At 40.6% G+C, this 7,500-nt stretch overlaps 1 protein-coding gene across 1 annotated transcript in view; it reads left to right on the plus strand.

Moving 5' to 3' along the window:
- Window positions 1-2,172: 2,172 nt before the first annotated feature.
- Window positions 2,173-7,500, plus strand: part of LOC143021776 (uncharacterized) — an 87,244-nt gene continuing 81,916 nt past the window's right edge. The window contains exon 1 of the mRNA XM_076179490.1: window positions 2,173-2,452. The gene's annotated coding sequence lies outside the window, so the exon portion shown is untranslated. The remainder of the gene's footprint in view (window positions 2,453-7,500) is intronic.

The following is a 7,500-nucleotide window of genomic DNA, read 5'->3' on the forward strand; positions in this document are numbered from 1 at the left end:
AGTGCTCATTCTGTCAGGTAAGGAGCTCGCCCTTGTGTTGGTGACACGGGTTTGTTCACATCTGCTAAATTTCCAGAGGCCTGAGCAGTCTTAGCTCACTCCCGGTAACTCAACAGCTGATCGGATCCAAGCTCTTCGTGCTCTGTTGGAGCGCCGACGTGAGTTTTAACATGGGTTTCTTATAGCCTATGTTGATCTCGAGATGACGTTCGACTCGGTGTATCGTGGAGTGATCTGGGATCTTCTGCAGATTCATAGAATTTCTGCAAAGATTACTGACTTGATGCCTGGCTTATACTCTTGGACTGAGAGTGCTGTAAAGTATGGTGGACACGTGTCCAGCTTCTTTCTTGAAAATTCGCTCCAATACTTTTCGTCATTTGCATGGACCGTGTTTGTGTTGAGTGAGTGTGTGCGTGTGTGTGTGTGTGTGTGTGTGTGTGTGTGTGTGTGTGTGTGTGTGTGTGTGTGTGTGTGTGTGTGTGTGTGTGTGTGTGTGTGTGTGTGTGTGTTAGAGTTATTGATCAATGTCGTGGAGCGTTTATTTGCAACACTAAAGACATTCACCTTATCTTTGTTGATGATTCTGACCCTGCGGAGTCGTTGGAGATCCTGGTTGCAGCCCTTGAGTCACTACACAGGAAGGCAAAACTGCATCAACTCCAGGTTTCCTGAACCAAGACAAACCTCCAAGCATTTGGAAGGTAACTGGATGGACACAGTTCAGCCTGCCCATGCATACGGGGAGAACATTGAGGTCTTGGAAAGTTCCACATACCTTGATAGTATAGAGTATAACTGTGGCGGGTCATGTCAGGAAGTCCATCGAAAGATTCTATTGCCCATAGTGTTATCAACTCACTTAACTAGAGTAAATAGCGTTGTCGATATCTATGAAAGAGGACTAAGATCCGAATTTTTAAGTCAATAGCGCTCGCTGTCTTCTTGTACATCTGTGAGATTTGGACATTAAATGCTGACTTGAAGAGGAGTCTCATTGTTTTTGGTACCAAGCGCCCCCGAAGATTCATGGGATACCACTGGAATGACTGCATTAAACTGGGGACTGTTTCGTGAGACTCAGTCTGGACCTATTACTAGCATAACTCGTGAACGTCAACTCTGGCTACATGGACATGTGGCAAGTTTCTCACTCACAGAGTTGTCTCCACAAGAGACAACCCTCGATGAAGGAGACGAAGGAGGACGTCCTCGGAACTCGTGGATGGTGTGAGATGATCGAAGCTGTTGGGAGTTCTTTGGAATGGGAAGGGAGGGTGTCTGCATGGAAGTTTGGTCAGGGAAATCGTGGGGACTGGCAACGGCGTGTGAGTAAACCAACACGCCCGCTGGCTTATTCTCCTGATTGATGGTGATGGTGTCACTAGAATACAGATTCTTGTTTTCTTGGACAAATGTGTGAATATTGTGACGAATGTGGGTAGGAGGTAGAGGGAACACGGGCTGAGGGAAATAGTCAGGAATAAAAGTATTTCCCTCAGCACGTGTTCCCTTTACCTCCTATCCACATTATTGTTTTTGTATAATGCGTGCATATCGCCAAAATAACTGATCCAGCGTTTAGTATAAATTTTGTTTTTGGTCAGTCTGACAGGCTAAAATGACCAGATTTTTTTATCATTATTAAATTATAGCAGTGGAATATAGTGCCGTTGTGGAAAGCTATCTAAGAAAACAGGAATCTTGAGTAAAATATGGAAGGCAAAACCTATGATAGCCTTGTAAGTGGTAGTGCCTGCGGAAGTGCGATATGGCCATGGTAAGCAAGTCTGCCCATTTACACCCAAATATGGACTTGTGCAGAGGTTTTAAGGAGGGAAGAGAAGGTAGAGTCAAAGCGAGCAAATCAAGGCCAATGGGAAATCGAGTATTTAAACAGGAATAAATTGGACAGGACAAGGGGTGAAGTGATATGCAGAAAGGGCAGGACAAGGTAGATTGTGAGAGAACCTATTATCAGAAACATGACATCGTGAATGATGTGGGTATAGGCGCGAAAGAGAAGATAATGCATATGATTATGAAAAATAAAAGACCACGGGTAGGGAAATAAGTGAAGTACTTTGAAGACAAAGAAAAAAAAAAGGATTTATTAGTAAGGCCAGAACAGGTGGCAAAAGCGGTCTTTATAGGATGGGAGTAACCAGGAAGGAAGTTTTGGCCCGTAGTAAAACCAGACCAAGAGGCATGGACGGACGTACGGAACGACTAAGTGGGACAATGTGTAAGAGGCGCCGACGGTAGCAGTAGACACAGATGGCTTAAGGCAGTTGATGAGGGAAGTAGGAGCAGTGAGGTCAGGCAGAGTCACCAAGGGTAGGACAAGGCCGTAAGGGCAGGGCAAGGCAGTACGGGCTGGTCTAGTGTCGGGAGAGGACGTAGTGACGTGAACTCTTCGACCGCGCACCTGGCTCTGCGCAGGCGGTGTGACGTACGTAAACAAAGACAGAGGAATTTTGGTGTCCTCGGGTCTGTCGCAGGGATCCTGTGGCCACGCTCTTCAGTCGAGAACTTGATGGGTGACTCTCTTACCTCGACCACCGTCATCTGATAATGACTAATTAGTAGATATATGGCCACCGTGGCCAGGTATGTGTTCCCGTTCTCCGCAGCCTCAGAAAACGGAGCGTCAGTCATACCGCGGCGGCGTGCGTGCGCGCGCGTGTGTAGGCAACCCGCTCCCCTTCCTTCAATATCGGCAACAGGCAGGACAGGGCAGAGGTACTTGGTGACGTAGTCAAGAGTGCAGTGTCTCTAAGGAAAGAGCCAGTGTTAATTATCATAACGTACCTTGACCTGCGCAAGAGATTGGAACGTGTTAATCAATAAAACTGGCCGCCCACATGGCCGTTGTCCTGCAGACCTGAAGTGAAATCACGTGCCATATCAGTATTTGTGTGTACCATGGTCCTTTTTGAATGACATGTATGTGTGAAGTTCTTTTCTGTCGTCACTCATCTGTCCCATGAACTGTGTTTTATCATCCAAACGAAAAATATTGTTTTTCGATAAATATGTATGTCATTGGGCTTCAGCTACAAACAAGATTTACCTCGTATATTTGTATTTTCAGTTCATGACTTAAAACCACTGCCATGAATTAATTCTATATGTATTTTTGTTGTGTCTGAATGTGTTGTGTCTACACATGCCATATGCACCTAATATGTGCATTAGCTTGAATATAGATTTAGATATACTCATTGTCCAAGTGTCCATATCCATCAGTAGGAAGAATATGAGCACATCATTGTGATGAAAGTTTATGTTAATTTGTGTGTGTGTATGTTATTTCTTTGTGTGTGTGTGTGTGTGTGTGTGTGTGTGTGTGTGTGTGTGTGTGTGTGTGTGTGTGTGTGTGTGTGTGTGTGTGTGTGTGTGTGTGTCTGTCTGTCTGTGTTGTGAATTTTTGTGTGTGTTATGAGTGTTTCTGCATAAGTATTTGTGTTTGTTGTGAGTGTTTCTGTACAATGTGTGTGTGTGTGTGTGTGTGTGTGTGTGTGTGTGTGTGTGTGTGTGTGTGTGTGTGTGTGTGTGTGTGTGTGTTAGTGTTTTTGTATAAGTGTTTGTGTGCGTTGAGTGTTTCTGTACAACGTGTGTGTGTGTGTATGTGTGTGTGGGTCTGGGTGTCTGTGTGTGTTGTGAATGTTTTTATGTGTTATGAGTGTTTCTGCATAAGTGTTTGTGTGTGTTGTGAGTGTTTCTGTACAATGTGTGTGTGTGTGTGTGTGTGTGTGTGTGTGTGTGTGTGTGTGTGTGTGTGTGTGTGTGTGTGTGTGTGTGTGTGTGTGTGTGTGTGTGTGTGTGTGCGTGTGTATGTGTGTGGGCGTGTGTGTGTATGTGGGCGTGTGTGTGTGTGTGTGTGTGTGTGTGTGTGTGTGTGTGTGTGTGTGTGTGTGTGTGTGTGTGTGTGTGTGTGTGTGTGTGTGTGTGTGTGTGTGCGCGCGTGGGTGTGCGTGGGTGTGTGTTTGTGTGTGTTTGGGTCTGCAATTTGCCTCAGTTTCCGTATGTGTACTATCTATACATATATATTTCCAAATAAATATCGTCTGAATGTTTATATAAATATGCATTGTACATATTTACTTGATAATTAGAATAATCCACGAAATTAGATTATACATCTATTTACATATATTCGTAACGTTTCCTAATTTATCTAAAGTTCGTGGGCGTATAATATCCATATAAAAAACTCAAAACCTCTATGACCTAACCAATCACTGACTTCAATTCCATGTATCACTGTGTGGGTGTATCACACTTGTCACTTTATATCTGGATTGCACGTTTGGGTATAAGCAGGACATCATCATAAATATTGCCGGATCAATCTAAGCAGTTCTTGTTTAAGAGGATGTAGAAGCAGACAAATATGGTTTATTTTCATCATGTCATGTACTCGAAATAAAGCTTAAGAAATAGGGTTCAGACAAACAAAAAATCACATTACCGATCCTAAAGGGTATATATACATAAAGAAACAAAAACAGACACTCAAACACAAACACATACACACAAGTGCACACTGACACACACACACAAGCGCACGCACACACACACACACACACACATATATATATATATATATACACACACATACACATGCATACACAAACACATACAGACACATATACACACTTGCACACACACACACACACACACACACACACATATATATATATATATATATATATATATATATTATATATATATATTATATATACATATATTATATATACATATATATATATATATCATATATACATATATATTATATATATATATATAATATATATACATATATATTATATGTATATATATATATATATATATATATATATATATATATATATATATCCGAGAGTTGACACCTTGACATGCTGAATAGGCATAAAAATCTTAATAATTACAAAAGCTATGTCGATAGAGAGAGAGGAAATCTCTGCTGGGTCACCCATATCGAACAGGTTTTGTAAGAAAGATCAAAGACCAGCTCGCACGCACAGTTGCAGGTCCCTCTTCTTGCTGGCACGTCCCTGGTGGTGAATATGGAAATTCCTCATAGATATATGGGGTACCGTCATAATGACGTCGTGGACCATTGGGCACCCTATAGATATATAGGGCTTCACCGAATATAATGAATAAGGTGACACCAGAGAAATATCTCGCCAGAAACCAGTTGGCACGGAGGTGATATTACTGCCAAAGTCCCACCATAGCAACTATGAATAGTGCAACCAAAACCTAAAGTTCCGACCGCATTGCCTTGTGTGCTTACGGGCATTGTGCCACCAAATGTAAGCACTGTCTAAGTAGATCCAAGTCTTGGATATTAAATAGCATGAAGAAAATTAAGATCTATACTTAGAACGTAAGAACTCTCTCAGAAGACTATAGGCTGGAGAGTTTAGTGGAAGAACTAGACAACATCAAGTGGGACATCGTAGGACTGAGCGAAGTCCGAAGACCGGAAGAAAAGCTAGTCCAATTACAAGATGACAAACACCTGTTCTACTATAGAGGTAGGAACAAAGAAAGATCTAGTGGAGTAGGATTCTTGATAAACCGAGAGGTTGCTAGTAACATAGTCAAGTTCAGTAGTTTATCAGACAGGGTAACTTGGATTGTGATTAGGCTGTGTAAAAGGTACACTCTCAAAATAGTTCAGGATTATGCACCAACTTCACGAAGTTCAGACGATGAAATTGAGTCCTTCTATGATGATATATGTCAGACAATGAATCAAGTAAAAGTACACGTTGGTAATAGGCGACTTTAATGCTAAAGTGAGAAAGAAGATTGAAGATGAGTCGTGCATTGCGAAGTTTGAGTAGGTGAAAGAAATGACAGAGGTGAGATGTTAGTTAATTTTGCAGAGAACTACAACATAAGGATAATGAACATTTTCTTCCAAAAGCATGCAGGTCGTAAATGGACCTAGAGAAGACCAAATGATACAACAAAGAACAAAATAGACTTTATGTCAGATGAAAGCAAGAGTGTTAGCAATGTTACGGTGATAAAGTCAACATAGTGACCATAGAATAGTAGGTTGCACAGCTAAGTTCAATTTCAGAGCCGAGAGAAATAAACTAGTTTTAAAAAATAAGATAAGCCTCGCAAAGATTAATAATGATAAATATCAGTAAGAGATTAAAGATAGATTCCAAGCTCTAAAAACTAATGAGGACACCTTCGAAGATTCCAAATTGAATTTAGTAACTATCAGGGAATCTGCAGAAAAAGTAGGAAGTACAAAAAGTATTAGAGAAAACAAATACTCCAAAGATACAAATGACCTAATTAAAGGAAGGACCATGCAGATTAAAAACAGAAGAGGCAAAATAGAGTAGAACTAAACAAGCTTATCAACAAAAGGGAGAGATAAGGGAGAAGAAAGAGAAACATGGACGAAAAAGAGGAAAATATTCGGAAAGGTAAAAGTATTAAAGGGACCGAGCGCAGACATGCTTTAGGAAGACATCAAATGATATGTTTGAAAGATAGAAATGGAGAGAATATTAAATGCAAAGGCAAAATGATAAAAATAGTGGAATAATTTTACCAAGAGTTGTACTCGTCGAAGACTGTAGTTGAGTCAGTAAATTCATGTGTAGACGTTAGTAGTGTACCAGAGATTACAAAGGAAGAAGTAGAATATGCTCAACAAAATATGAAACGAGAAAAAGCAATTAGGGAAGGTGGTATATCGATAGATCTCTTGAAAGACGCAGGGAAAAAGTTCATATTTAGCTCAGTTGTACACCCAGTGCTTACGTCAAGAAAGCTTTCCTGAATCGTGGTGCAATGATATGGACCAGAATGACCTTTGTAACTATCGACTTATTAGCTTGCTATCAAATGTATATAAAGTATTCTCCAAGATCCTTCAAATAGACTAGGTCAAGTTTTAGATGGAAACCAACTGAGAGAACAGGCAGGGTTTAGGAACGGATAGTCGACTCTAGACCATTTGCAGGCGATGAATCATCTAACCGAGAAAACGACAGAATACAATATACCTCTGTTAAGTTTTTGTAGATTACGAGAAGGCCTTTGACTCGGTAGAATAAATAGCAATGCTAAACACTCTAGGCAGGCAAGCAGGGTACAAACGAACAGATCGTAAGGGTTTTAGAAAAGATTTATGCGAAAGGTACCGCTATAATTCGACAACGTAAAGATACAGAAAAGATCAAGATTGAGAAAGGAGTACGGCAAAGGCGATACAATTTCACCAAAATTGTTTACAGCTTACTTGAAAGCGATTTTCAAAACGTTGAGTTGGGAAGAGAAAGGTTTGAAGATTAATGGCGAACATTTGAACCACCTAAGATTTGTGGATGACATTATTCTTACTTCAGAAAAGCAGAAGACTTGCAAGATATGCTGAGTGATCTGAATAAGGAAATTATCATATTAGGTTTGAAAATGAATGAGTAAAACCAAAGTAATGTTTAACATCAATATATA

The sequence above is a fragment of the Oratosquilla oratoria genome, chromosome 42, assembly GCF_046742065.1.
Source record: "Oratosquilla oratoria isolate Oo_2021 chromosome 42, ASM4674206v1, whole genome shotgun sequence".
Taxonomy (NCBI): domain Eukaryota; kingdom Metazoa; phylum Arthropoda; class Malacostraca; order Stomatopoda; family Squillidae; genus Oratosquilla; species Oratosquilla oratoria.